We start from the raw sequence: 15,085 nt of genomic DNA, 5'->3' as shown, positions 1-15,085 counted from the left end.
CCTAGGGGAATCCAAGATGGGGTGACTTGTGGGGCTCTGACCAGGTTCTGTTACCCAGAATCCTTTGCAAACCTCATAATTTGGCTAAAAAAACACATTTTCCTCAAATTTTGGTGACAGAAAGTTCTGGAATCAGAGAGGAGCCACAAATTTCCTTCCACCCAGTGTTCCCCCAAGTCTTCCGATAAAAATGATACCTCACTTGTGTGGGTAGGCCTAGCGCCCGCGACAGGAAATGCCCCAAAACGCAACGTGGACACATCACATTTTTTTAAAGAAAACAAAGGTGTTTTTTGCAAAGTGCCTACCTGTAGATTTTGGCCTCTAGCTCAGCCGGCACCTAGGGAAACCTACCAAACCTGTGCATTTTTGAAAACTAGAGACCTAGGGGAATCCAAGATGGGGTGACTTGTGGGGCTCTGACCAGGTTCTGTTACCCAGAATCCTTTGCAAACCTCAAAACTTGGCTAAAAAAATACATTTTCCTCAAATTGTGGTGACAGAAAGTTCTAGAATCAGAGAGGAGCCACAAATTTCCTTCCACCCAGTGTTCCCCCAAGTCTCCCGATAAAAATGATACCTCACTTGTGTGGGTAGGCCTAGCGCCCGCGACAGGAAATGCCCCAAAACGCAACGTTGACACATCACATTTTTTTAAAGAAAACAAAGGTGTTTTTTGCAAAGTGCCTACCTGTAGATTTTGGCCTCTAGCTCAGCCGGCACCTAGGGAAACCTACCAAACCTGTGCATTTTTTAAAACTAGAGACCTAGGGGAATCCAAGATGGGGTGACTTGTGGGGCTCTGACCAGGTTCTGTTACCCAGAATCCTTTGCAAACCTCAAAACTTGGCTAAAAAAACACATTTTCCTCACATTTTGGTTACAGAAAGTTCTGGAATCAGAGAGGAGCCACAAATTTCCTTCCAACCAGTGTTCCCCCAAGTCTTCCGATAAAAATGATACCTCACTTGTGTGGGTAGGCCTAGCGCCCGCGACAGGAAATGCCCCAAAACGCAACGTGGACACATCACATTTTTTTAAAGAAAACAAAGGTGTTTTTTGCAAAGTGCCTACCTGTAGATTTTGGCCTCTAGCTCAGCCGGCACCTAGGGAAAACTACCAAACCTGTGCATTTTTGAAAACTAGAGACCTAGGGGAATCCAAGATGGGGTGACTTGTGGGGCTCTGACCAGGTTCTGTTACCCAGAATCCTTTGCAAACCTCAAAATTTCGCTAAAAAAACATATTTTCCTCACATTTCGGTGACAGAAAGTTCTGGAATCTGAGAGGAGCCACAAATTTCCTTCCACCCAGCGTCCCCCCAAGCCTCCCGATAAAAATGATACCTCACTTGTGTGGGTAGGCCTAGTGCCCACGACAGGAAATGCCCCACATAATGCAACATGGACACATCACATTTTTTTAAAGAAAACAGAGGTGTTTTTTGCAAAGTGCCTACCTGTAGATTTTGGCCTCTAGCTCAGCCGGCACCTAGGGAAACCTACCAAACCTGTCCATTTTTTAAAACTAGAGACCTAGGGGAATCCAAGATGGGGTGACTTGTGGGGCTCTGACCTGGTTCTGTTACCCAGAATCCTTTGCAAACCTCAAAACGTGGCTAAAAAAACAAATGTTCCTCACATTTTGGTGACAGAAAGTTCTGGAATCAGAGAGGAGCCACAAATTTCCTCCCACCCAGCGTTCCCCCAAGTCTCCCGATAAAAATGATACCTCACTTGTGTGGGTAGGCCTAGCGCCTGCGACAGGAAATGCCCCAAAACGCAACGTGGACACATCACATTTTTTTAAAGAAAACAGAGGTGTTTTTTGCAAAGTGCTTACCTGTAGATTTTGGCCTCTAGCTCAGCCGGCACCTAGGGAAACCTACCAAACCTGTGCATTTTTGAAAACTAGAGACCTAGGGGAATCCAAGATGGGGTGACTTGTGGGGCTCTGACCAGGTTCTGTTACCCAGAATCCTTTGCAAACCTCATAATTTGGCTAAAAAAACACATTTTCCTCAAATTGTGGTGACAGAAAGTTCTGGAATCAGAGAGGAGCCACAAATTTCCTTCCACCCAGTGTTCCCCCAAGTCTCCCGATAAAAATGGTACCTCACTTGTGTGGGTAGGCCTAGCGCCCGCGACAGGAAATGCCCCAAAACGCAACGTGGACACATCACATTTTTTAAAAGAAAACAGAGGTGTTTTTTGCAAACTGCTTACCTGTAGATTTTAGCCTCTAGCTCAGCCGGCACCTAGGGAAACCTACCAAACCTGTGCATTTTTGAAAACTAGAGACCTAGGGGAATCCAAGATGGGGTGACTTGTGGGGCTCTGACCAGGTTCTGTTACCCAGAATCCTTTGCAAACCTCATAATTTGGCTAAAAAAACACATTTTACTCAATTTTTGGTGACTGAAAGTTCTGGAATCAGAGAGGAGCCACAAATTTCCTTTTACCCAGTGTTCCCCCAAGTCTCCCGATAAAAATGATACCTCACTTGTGTGGGTAGGCCTAGCGCCCACGACAGGAAATGCCCCACAACGCAACGTGGACCCATCACATTTTTTGAAAGAAAACAAAGGTGTTTTTTGCAAAGTGCCTACCTGTAGATTTTGGCCTCTAGCTCAGCCGGCACCTAGGGAAACCTACCAAACCTGTGCATTTTTTAAAACTAGAGACCTAGGGGAATCCAAGATGGGGTGACTTGTGGGGCTCTGACCAGGTTCTGTTACCCAGAATCCTTTGCAAACCTCAAAACTTGGCTAAAAAAACACATTTTCCTCAAATTGTGGTGACAGAAAGTTCTGGAATCAGAGAGGAGCCACAAATTTCCTTCCACCCAGTGTTCCCCCAAGTCTCACGATAAAAATTATACCTCACTTGTGTGGGTAGGCCTAGCGCCCGCGACAGGAAATGCCCCAAAACGCAACGTCGAAACATCACATTTTTTTAAAGAAAACAAAGGTGTTTTTTGCAAAGTGCCTACCTGTAGATTTTGGCCTCTAGCTCAGCCGGCACCTAGGGAAACCTACCAAACCTGTCCATTTTTTAAAACTAAAGACCTAGGGGAATCCAAGATGGGGTGACTTGTGGGGCTCTGACCTGGTTCTGTTACCCAGAATCCTTTGCAAACCTCAAAAAGTGGCTAAAAAAACAAATGTTCCTCACATTTTGGTGACAGAAAGTTCTGGAATCAGAGAGGAGCCACAAATTTCCTCCCACCCAGCGTTCCCCCAAGTCTCCCGATAAAAATGATACCTCACTTGTGTGGGTAGGCCTAGCGCCTGCGACAGGAAATGCCCCAAAACGCAACGTGGACACATCACATTTTTTTAAAGAAAACAGAGGTGTTTTTTGCAAAGTGCTTACCTGTAGATTTTGGCCTCTAGCTCAGCCGGCACCTAGGGAAACCTACCAAACCTGTGCATTTTTGAAAACTAGAGACCTAGGGGAATCCAAGATGGGGTGACTTGTGGGGCTCTGACCAGGTTCTGTTACCCAGAATCCTTTGCAAACCTCATAATTTGGCTAAAAAAACACATTTTCCTCAAATTGTGGTGACAGAAAGTTCTGGAATCAGAGAGGAGCCACAAATTTCCTTCCACCCAGTGTTCCCCCAAGTCTCCCGATAAAAATGGTACTTCACTTGTGTGGGTAGGCCTAGCGCCCGCGACAGGAAATGCCCCAAAACGCAACGTGGACACATCACATTTTTTAAAAGAAAACAGAGGTGTTTTTTGCAAACTGCTTACCTGTAGATTTTAGCCTCTAGCTCAGCCGGCACCTAGGGAAACCTACCAAACCTGTGCATTTTTGAAAACTAGAGACCTAGGGGAATCCAAGATGGGGTGACTTGTGGGGCTCTGACCAGGTTCTGTTACCCAGAATCCTTTGCAAACCTCAAAACGTGGCTAAAAAAACAAATGTTCCTCACATTTTGGTGACAGAAAGTTCTGGAATCAGAGAGGAGCCAACAATTTCCTTCCACCCAGTGTTCCTCCAAGTCTCCCGATAAAAATGGTACCTCACTTGTGTGGGTAGGCCTAGCGCCCGCAACAGGAAATGCCCCAAAATGCAACGTGGACACATCACATTTTTTAAAAGAAAACAGAGGTGTTTTTTGCAAACTGCTTACCTGTAGATTTTAGCCTCTAGCTCAGCCGGCACCTAGGGAAACCTACCAAACCTGTCCATTTTTTAAAACTAGAGACCTAGGGGAATCCAAGATGGGGTGACTTGTGGGGCTCTGACCAGGTTCTGTTACCCAGAATCCTTTGCAAACCTCATAATTTGGCAAAAAAAACACATTTTCCTCAAATTTTGGTGACAGAAAGTTCTGGAATCAGAGAGGAGCCACAAATTTCCTTCCACCCAGTGTTCCCCCAAGTCTCCCGATAAAAATGATACCTCACTTGTGTGGGTAGGCCTAGCGCCCACTACAGGAAATGCCCCAAAACGCAACGTGGACACATCACATTTTTTTAAAGAAAACAAAGGTGTTTTTTGCAAAGTGCCTACCTGTAGATTTTGGCCTCTAGCTCAGCCGGCACCTAGGGAAACCTACCAAACCTGTCCATTTTTTAAAACTAGAGACCTAGGGGAATCCAAGATGGGGTGACTTGTGGGGCTCTGACCAGGTTCTGTTACCCAGAATCCTTTGCAAACCTCAAAACTTGGCTAAAAAAACACATTTTCCTCAAATTGTGGTGACAGAAAGTTCTGGAATCAGAGAGGAGCCACAAATTTCCTTCCACCCAGTGTTCCCCCAAGTCTCACGATAAAAATGATACCTCACTTGTGTGGGTAGGCCTGGCGACCGCGACAGGAAATGCCCCAAAACGCAACGTCGACACATCACTTTTTTTTAAAGAAAACAAAGGTGTTTTTTGCAAAGTGCCTACCTGTAGATTTTGGCCTCTAGCTCAGCCGGCACCTAGGGAAACCTACCAAACCTGTGCATTTTTTTAAACTAGAGACCTAGGGGAATCCAAGATGGGGTGACTTGTGGGGCTCTGACCAGGTTCTGTTACCCAGAATCCTTTGCAAACCTCAAAACTTGGCTAAAAAAACAAATTTTCCTCAAATTGTGGTGAGAGAAAGTTCTGGAATCAGAGAGGAGCCACAAATTTCCTTCCACCCAGTGTTCCCCCAAGTCTCCCGATAAAAATGATACCTCACTTGTGTGGGTAGGCCTAGCGCCCACGACAGGAAATGCCCCAAAACGCAACGTGGACACATCACATTTTTTGAAAGAAAACAAAGGTGTTTTTTGCAAAGTGCCTACCTGTAGATTTTGGCCTCTAGCTCAGCCGGCACCTAGGGAAACCTACCAAACCTGTCCATTTTTTAAAACTAGAGACCTAGGGGAATCCAAGATGGGGTGACTTGTGGGGCTCTGACCAGGTTCTGTTACCCAGAATCCTTTGCAAACCTCAAAACTTGGCTAAAAAAACACATTTTCCTCAAATTGTTGTGACAGAAAGTTCTGGAATCAGAGAGGAGCCACAAATTTCCTTCCACCCAGTGTTCCCCCAAGTCTCACGATAAAAATGATACCTCACTTGTGTGGGTAGGCCTGGCGACCGCCACAGGAAATGCCCCAAAACGCAACGTCGACACATCACTTTTTTTTAAAGAAAACAAAGGTGTTTTTTGCAAAGTGCCTACCTGTAGATTTTGGCCTCTAGCTCAGCCGGCACCTAGGGAAACCTACCAAACCTGTGCATTTTTTTAAACTAGAGACCTAGGGGAATCCAAGATGGGGTGACTTGTGGGGCTCTGACCAGGTTCTGTTACCCAGAATCCTTTGCAAACCTCAAAACTTGGCTAAAAAAACACATTTTCCTCAAATTGTGGTGAGAGAAAGTTCTGGAATCAGAGAGGAGCCACAAATTTCCTTCCACCCAGTGTTCCCCCAAGTCTCCCGATAAAAATGATACCTCACTTGTGTGGGTAGGCCTAGCGCCCGCGACAGGAAATGCCCCAAAACGCAACGTGGACACATCACATTTTTTGAAAGAAAACAAAGGTGTTTTTTGCAAAGTGCCTACCTGTAGATTTTGGCCTCTAGCTCAGCCGGCACCTAGGGAAACCTACCAAACCTGTCCATTTTTTAAAACTAGAGACCTAGGGGAATCCAAGATGGGGTGACTTGTGGGGCTCTGACCTGGTTCTGTTACCCAGAATCCTTTGCAAACCTCAAAACGTGGCTAAAAAAACAAATGTTCCTCACATTTTGGTGACAGAAAGTTCTGGAATCAGAGAGGAGCCACAAATTTCCTCCCACCCAGCGTTCCCCCAAGTCTACCGATAAAAATGATACCTCACTTGTGTGGGTAGGCCTAGCGCCTGCGACAGGAAATGCCCCAAAACGCAACGTGGACACATCACATTTTTTGAAAGAAAACAGAGGTGTTTTTTGCAAAGTGCTTACCTGTAGATTTTGGCCTCTAGCTCAGCCGGCACCTAGGGAAACCTACCAAACCTGTGCATTTTTGAAAACTAGAGACCTAGGGGAATCTAAGATGGGGTGACTTGTGGGGCTCTGACCAGGTTCTGTTACCCAGAATCCTTTGCAAACCTCATAATTTGGCTAAAAAAACACATTTTCCTCAAATTGTGGTGACAGAAAGTTCTGGAATCAGAGAGGAGCCACAAATTTCCTTCCACCCAGTGTTCCCCCAAGTCTCCCGATAAAAATGGTACCTCACTTGTGTGGGTAGGCCTAGCGCCCGCGACAGGAAATGCCCCAAAACGTAACGTGGACACATCACATTTTTTAAAAGAAAACAGAGGTGTTTTTTGCAAACTGCTTACCTGTAGATTTTAGCCTCTAGCTCAGCCGGCACCTAGGGAAACCTACCAAACCTGTGCATTTTTTAAAACTAGAGACCTAGGGGAATCCAAGATGGGGTGACTTGTGGGGCTCTGACCAGGTTCTGTTACCCAGAATCCTTTGCAAACCTCATAATTTGGCTAAAAAAACACATTTTACTCAATTTTTGGTGACTGAAAGTTCTGGAATCAGAGAGGAGCCACAAATTTCCTTTTACCCAGTGTTCCCCCAAGTCTCCCGATAAAAATGATACCTCACTTGTGTGGGTAGGCCTAGCGCCCACGACAGGAAATGCCCCACAACGCAACGTGGACCCATAACATTTTTTGAAAGAAAACAAAGGTGTTTTTTGCAAAGTGCCTACCTGTAGATTTTGGCCTCTAGCTCAGCCGGCACCTAGGGAAACCTACCAAACCTGTGCATTTTCTAAAACTAGAGACCTAGGGGAATTCAAGATGGGGTGACTTGTGGGGCTCTGACCAGGTTCTGTTACCCAGAATCCTTTGCAAACCTCAAAACTTGGCTAAAAAAACACATTTTCCTCAAATTGTGGTGACAGAAAGTTCTGGAATCAGAGAGGAGCCACAAATTTCCTTCCACCCAGTGTTCCCCCAAGTCTCACGATAAAAATTATACCTCACTTGTGTGGGTAGGCCTAGCGCCCGCGACAGGAAATGCCCCAAAACGCAACGTTGAAACATCACATTTTTTTAAAGAAAACAAAGGTGTTTTTTGCAAAGTGCCTACCTGTAGATTTTGGCCTCTAGCTCAGCCGGCACCTAGGGAAACCTACCAAACCTGTCCATTTTTTAAAACTAAAGACCTAGGGGAATCCAAGATGGGGTGACTTGTGGGGCTCTGACCTGGTTCTGTTACCCAGAATCCTTTGCAAACCTCAAAACGTGGCTAAAAAAACAAATGTTCCTCACATTTTGGTGACAGAAAGTTCTGGAATCAGAGAGGAGCCACAAATTTCCTCACACCCAGCGTTCCCCCAAGTCTCCCGATAAAAATGATACCTCACTTGTGTGGGTAGGCCTAGCGCCTGCGACAGGAAATGCCCCAAAACGCAACGTGGACACATCACATTTTTTGAAAGAAAACAGAGGTGTTTTTTGCAAAGTGCTTACCTGTAGATTTTGGCCTCTAGCTCAGCCGGCACCTAGGGAAACCTACCAAACCTGTGCATTTTTGAAAACTAGAGACCTAGGGGAATCTAAGATGGGGTGACTTGTGGGGCTCTGACCAGGTTCTGTTACCCAGAATCCTTTGCAAACCTCATAATTTGGCTAAAAAAACACATTTTCCTCAAATTGTGGTGACAGAAAGTTCTGGAATCAGAGAGGAGCCACAAATTTCCTTCCACCCAGTGTTCCCCCAAGTCTCCCGATAAAAATGGTACCTCACTTGTGTGGGTAGGCCTAGCGCCCGCGACAGGAAATGCCCCAAAACGTAACGTGGACACATCACATTTTTTAAAAGAAAACAGAGGTGTTTTTTGCAAACTGCTTACCTGTAGATTTTAGCCTCTAGCTCAGCCGGCACCTAGGGAAACCTACCAAACCTGTGCATTTTTTAAAACTAGAGACCTAGGGGAATCCAAGATGGGGTGACTTGTGGGGCTCTGACCAGGTTCTGTTACCCAGAATCCTTTGCAAACCTCATAATTTGGCTAAAAAAACACATTTTACTCAATTTTTGGTGACTGAAAGTTCTGGAATCAGAGAGGAGCCACAAATTTCCTTTTACCCAGTGTTCCCCCAAGTCTCCCGATAAAAATGATACCTCACTTGTGTGGGTAGGCCTAGCGCCCACGACAGGAAATGCCCCACAACGCAACGTGGACCCATAACATTTTTTGAAAGAAAACAAAGGTGTTTTTTGCAAAGTGCCTACCTGTAGATTTTGGCCTCTAGCTCAGCCGGCACCTAGGGAAACCTACCAAACCTGTGCATTTTCTAAAACTAGAGACCTAGGGGAATTCAAGATGGGGTGACTTGTGGGGCTCTGACCAGGTTCTGTTACCCAGAATCCTTTGCAAACCTCAAAACTTGGCTAAAAAAACACATTTTCCTCAAATTGTGGTGACAGAAAGTTCTGGAATCAGAGAGGAGCCACAAATTTCCTTCCACCCAGTGTTCCCCCAAGTCTCACGATAAAAATTATACCTCACTTGTGTGGGTAGGCCTAGCGCCCGCGACAGGAAATGCCCCAAAACGCAACGTTGAAACATCACATTTTTTTAAAGAAAACAAAGGTGTTTTTTGCAAAGTGCCTACCTGTAGATTTTGGCCTCTAGCTCAGCCGGCACCTAGGGAAACCTACCAAACCTGTCCATTTTTTAAAACTAAAGACCTAGGGGAATCCAAGATGGGGTGACTTGTGGGGCTCTGACCTGGTTCTGTTACCCAGAATCCTTTGCAAACCTCAAAACGTGGCTAAAAAAACAAATGTTCCTCACATTTTGGTGACAGAAAGTTCTGGAATCAGAGAGGAGCCACAAATTTCCTCACACCCAGCGTTCCCCCAAGTCTCCCGATAAAAATGATACCTCACTTGTGTGGGTAGGCCTAGCGCCTGCGACAGGAAATGCCCCAAAACGCAACGTGGACACATCACATTTTTTGAAAGAAAACAGAGGTGTTTTTTGCAAAGTGCTTACCTGTAGATTTTGGCCTCTAGCTCAGCCGGCACCTAGGGAAACCTACCAAACCTGTGCATTTTTGAAAACTAGAGACCTAGGGGAATCCAAGATGGGGTGACTTGTGGGGCTCTGACCAGGTTCTGTTACCCAGAATCCTTTGCAAACCTCATAATTTGGCTAAAAAAACACATTTTCCTCAAATTGTGGTGACAGAAAGTTCTGGAATCAGAGAGGAGCCACAAATTTCCTTCCACCCAGTGTTCCCCCAAGTCTCCCGATAAAAATGGTACTTCACTTGTGTGGGTAGGCCTAGCGCCCGCGACAGGAAATGCCCCAAAACGCAACGTGGACACATCACATTTTTTAAAAGAAAACAGAGGTGTTTTTTGCAAACTGCTTACCTGTAGATTTTAGCCTCTAGCTCAGCCGGCACCTAGGGAAACCTACCAAACCTGTGCATTTTTGAAAACTAGAGACCTAGGGGAATCCAAGATGGGGTGACTTGTGGGGCTCTGACCAGGTTCTGTTACCCAGAATCCTTTGCAAACCTCAAAACGTGGCTAAAAAAACAAATGTTCCTCACATTTTGGTGACAGAAAGTTCTGGAATCAGAGAGGAGCCAACAATTTCCTTCCACCCAGTGTTCCTCCAAGTCTCCCGATAAAAATGGTACCTCACTTGTGTGGGTAGGCCTAGCGCCCGCAACAGGAAATGCCCCAAAATGCAACGTGGACACATCACATTTTTTAAAAGAAAACAGAGGTGTTTTTTGCAAACTGCTTACCTGTAGATTTTAGCCTCTAGCTCAGCCGGCACCTAGGGAAACCTACCAAACCTGTCCATTTTTTAAAACTAGAGACCTAGGGGAATCCAAGATGGGGTGACTTGTGGGGCTCTGACCAGGTTCTGTTACCCAGAATCCTTTGCAAACCTCATAATTTGGCAAAAAAAACACATTTTCCTCAGATTTTGGTGACAGAAAGTTCTGGAATCAGAGAGGAGCCACAAATTTCCTTCCACCCAGTGTTCCCCCAAGTCTCCCGATAAAAATGATACCTCACTTGTGTGGGTAGGCCTAGCGCCCACTACAGGAAATGCCCCAAAACGCAACGTGGACACATCACATTTTTTTAAAGAAAACAAAGGTGTTTTTTGCAAAGTGCCTACCTGTAGATTTTGGCCTCTAGCTCAGCCGGCACCTAGGGAAACCTACCAAACCTGTCCATTTTTTAAAACTAGAGACCTAGGGGAATCCAAGATGGGGTGACTTGTGGGGCTCTGACCAGGTTCTGTTACCCAGAATCCTTTGCAAACCTCAAAACTTGGCTAAAAAAACACATTTTCCTCAAATTGTGGTGACAGAAAGTTCTGGAATCAGAGAGGAGCCACAAATTTCCTTCCACCCAGTGTTCCCCCAAGTCTCACGATAAAAATGATACCTCACTTGTGTGGGTAGGCCTGGCGACCGCGACAGGAAATGCCCCAAAACGCAACGTCGACACATCACTTTTTTTAAAGAAAACAAAGGTGTTTTTTGCAAAGTGCCTACCTGTAGATTTTGGCCTCTAGCTCAGCCGGCACCTAGGGAAACCTACCAAACCTGTGCATTTTTTTAAACTAGAGACCTAGGGGAATCCAAGATGGGGTGACTTGTGGGGCTCTGACCAGGTTCTGTTACCCAGAATCCTTTGCAAACCTCAAAACTTGGCTAAAAAAACACATTTTCCTCAAATTGTGGTGAGAGAAAGTTCTGGAATCAGAGAGGAGCCACAAATTTCCTTCCACCCAGTGTTCCCCCAAGTCTCCCGATAAAAATGATACCTCACTTGTGTGGGTAGGCCTAGCGCCCACGACAGGAAATGCCCCAAAACGCAACGTGGACACATCACATTTTTTGAAAGAAAACAAAGGTGTTTTTTGCAAAGTGCCTACCTGTAGATTTTGGCCTCTAGCTCAGCCGGCACCTAGGGAAACCTACCAAACCTGTCCATTTTTTAAAACTAGAGACCTAGGGGAATCCAAGATGGGGTGACTTGTGGGGCTCTGACCAGGTTCTGTTACCCAGAATCCTTTGCAAACCTCAAAACTTGGCTAAAAAAACACATTTTCCTCAAATTGTGGTGACAGAAAGTTCTGGAATCAGAGAGGAGCCACAAATTTCCTTCCACCCAGTGTTCCCCCAAGTCTCACGATAAAAATGATACCTCACTTGTGTGGGTAGGCCTGGCGACTGCCACAGGAAATGCCCCAAAACGCAACGTCGACACATCACTTTTTTTTAAAGAAAACAAAGGTGTTTTTTGCAAAGTGCCTACCTGTAGATTTTGGCCTCTAGCTCAGCCGGCACCTAGGGAAACCTACCAAACCTGTGCATTTTTTTAAACTAGAGACCTAGGGGAATCCAAGATGGGGTGACTTGTGGGGCTCTGACCAGGTTCTGTTACCCAGAATCCTTTGCAAACCTCAAAACTTGGCTAAAAAAACACATTTTCCTCAAATTGTGGTGAGAGAAAGTTCTGGAATCAGAGAGGAGCCACAAATTTCCTTCCACCCAGTGTTCCCCCAAGTCTCCCGATAAAAATGATACCTCACTTGTGTGGGTAGGCCTAGCGCCCGCGACAGAAAATGCCCCAAAACGCAACGTGGACACATCACATTTTTTGAAAGAAAACAAAGGTGTTTTTTGCAAAGTGCCTACCTGTAGATTTTGGCCTCTAGCTCAGCCGGCACCTAGGGAAACCTACCAAACCTGTCCATTTTTTAAAACTAGAGACCTAGGGGAATCCAAGATGGGGTGACTTGTGGGGCTCTGACCAGGTTCTGTTACCCAGAATCCTTTGTAAACCTCAAAATTTGGCTAGAAAAAAAACATTTCCTCACATTTTGGTGACAGAAAGTTCTGGAATCAGAGAGGAGCCACAAATTTCCTTCCAACCAGCGTTCCCCCAAGAATCCCTATAAAAATGATACCTCACTTGTGTGGGTAGGCCTAGCGCCCGCAACAGGAAATGCCCCAAAACGCAACGTGGACACATCACATTTTTTGAAAGAAAACAAAGGTGTTTTTTGCAAAGTGCCTACCTGTAGATTTTGGCCTCTAGCTCATCCGGCACCTAGGAAAACCTACCAAACCTGTACATTTTTGAAAACTAGAGACCTAGGGGAATCCAAGATGGGGTGACTTGTGGGGCTCTGACCAGGTTCCGTTACCCAGAATCCTTTGCAAACCTCAAAACTTGGCTAAAAAAACAAATTTTCCTCACATTTTGGTTACAGAAAGTTCTGGAATCAGAGAGGAGCCACAAATTTCCTTCCACCCAGCGTTCCCCCAAGTCTTCCGATAAAAATGGTACCTCACTTGTGTGGGTAGGCCTAGCGCCCGCGACAGGAAATGCCCCAAAACGCAACGTGGACACATCACATTTTTTAAAAGAAAACAGAGGTGTTTTTTGCAAACTGCTTACCTGTAGATTTTAGCCTCTAGCTCAGCCGGCACCTAGGGAAACCTACCAAACCTGTGCATTTTTGAAAACTAGAGACCTAGGGGAATCCAAGATGGGGTGACTTGTGGGGCTCTGACCAGGTTCTGTTACCCAGAATCCTTTGCAAACCTCATAATTTGGCTAAAAAAACACATTTTCCTCAAATTTTGGTGACAGAAAGTTCTAGAATCAGAGAGGAGCCACAAATTTCCTTCCACCCAGTGTTCCCCCAAGTCTTCCGATAAAAATGATACCTCACTTGTGTGGGTAGGCCTAGCGCCCGCGACAGGAAATGCCCCAAAACGCAACGTGGACACATCACATTTTTTTAAAGAAAACAAAGGTGTTTTTTGCAAAGTGCCTACCTGTAGATTTTGGCCTCTAGCTCAGCCGGCACCTAGGGAAACCTACCAAACCTGTGCATTTTTGAAAACTAGAGACCTAGGGGAATCCAAGATGGGGTGACTTGTGGGGCTCTGACCAGGTTCTGTTACCCAGAATCCTTTGCAAACCTCAAAACTTGGCTAAAAAAATACATTTTCCTCAAATTGTGGTGACAGAAAGTTCTAGAATCAGAGAGGAGCCACAAATTTCCTTCCACCCAGTGTTCCCCCAAGTCTCCCGATAAAAATGATACCTCACTTGTGTGGGTAGGCCTAGCGCCCGCGACAGGAAATGCCCCAAAACGCAACGTTGACACATCACATTTTTTTAAAGAAAACAAAGGTGTTTTTTGCAAAGTGCCTACCTGTAGATTTTGGCCTCTAGCTCAGCCGGCACCTAGGGAAACCTACCAAACCTGTGCATTTTTTAAAACTAGAGACCTAGGGGAATCCAAGATGGGGTGACTTGTGGGGCTCTGACCAGGTTCTGTTACCCAGAATCCTTTGCAAACCTCAAAACTTGGCTAAAAAAACACATTTTCCTCACATTTTGGTTACAGAAAGTTCTGGAATCAGAGAGGAGCCACAAATTTCCTTCCAACCAGTGTTCCCCCAAGTCTTCCGATAAAAATGATACCTCACTTGTGTGGGTAGGCCTAGCGCCCGCGACAGGAAATGCCCCAAAACGCAACGTGGACACATCACATTTTTTTAAAGAAAACAAAGGTGTTTTTTGCAAAGTGCCTACCTGTAGATTTTGGCCTCTAGCTCAGCCGGCACCTAGGGAAAACTACCAAACCTGTGCATTTTTGAAAACTAGAGACCTAGGGGAATCCAAGATGGGGTGACTTGTGGGGCTCTGACCAGGTTCTGTTACCCAGAATCCTTTGCAAACCTCAAAATTTCGCTAAAAAAACATATTTTCCTCACATTTCGGTGACAGAAAGTTCTGGAATCTGAGAGGAGCCACAAATTTCCTTCCACCCAGCGTCCCCCCAAGCCTCCCGATAAAAATGATACCTCACTTGTGTGGGTAGGCCTAGTGCCCACGACAGGAAATGCCCCACATAATGCAACATGGACACATCACATTTTTTTAAAGAAAACAGAGGTGTTTTTTGCAAAGTGCCTACCTGTAGATTTTGGCCTCTAGCTCAGCCGGCACCTAGGGAAACCTACCAAACCTGTCCATTTTTTAAAACTAGAGACCTAGGGGAATCCAAGATGGGGTGACTTGTGGGGCTCTGACCTGGTTCTGTTACCCAGAATCCTTTGCAAACCTCAAAACGTGGCTAAAAAAACAAATGTTCCTCACATTTTGGTGACAGAAAGTTCTGGAATCAGAGAGGAGCCACAAATTTCCTCCCACCCAGCGTTCCCCCAAGTCTCCCGATAAAAATGATACCTCACTTGTGTGGGTAGGCCTAGCGCCTGCGACAGGAAATGCCCCAAAACGCAACGTGGACACATCACATTTTTTGAAAGAAAACAGAGGTGTTTTTTGCAAAGTGCTTACCTGTAGATTTTGGCCTCTAGCTCAGCCGGCACCTAGGGAAACCTACCAAACCTGTGCATTTTTGAAAACTAGAGACCTAGGGGAATCCAAGATGGGGTGACTTGTGGGGCTCTGACCAGGTTCTGTTACCCAGAATCCTTTGCAAACCTCATAATTTGGCTAAAAAAACACATTTTCCTCAAATTGTGGTGACAGAAAGTTCTGGAATCAGAGAGGAGCC

This window comes from Pleurodeles waltl, chromosome 1_2, assembly GCF_031143425.1.
Source record: "Pleurodeles waltl isolate 20211129_DDA chromosome 1_2, aPleWal1.hap1.20221129, whole genome shotgun sequence".
Classification (NCBI taxonomy): domain Eukaryota; kingdom Metazoa; phylum Chordata; class Amphibia; order Caudata; family Salamandridae; genus Pleurodeles; species Pleurodeles waltl.
The sequence above is the reverse complement of the archived record's forward strand: the minus strand, read 5'-3'. Positions refer to the sequence as shown.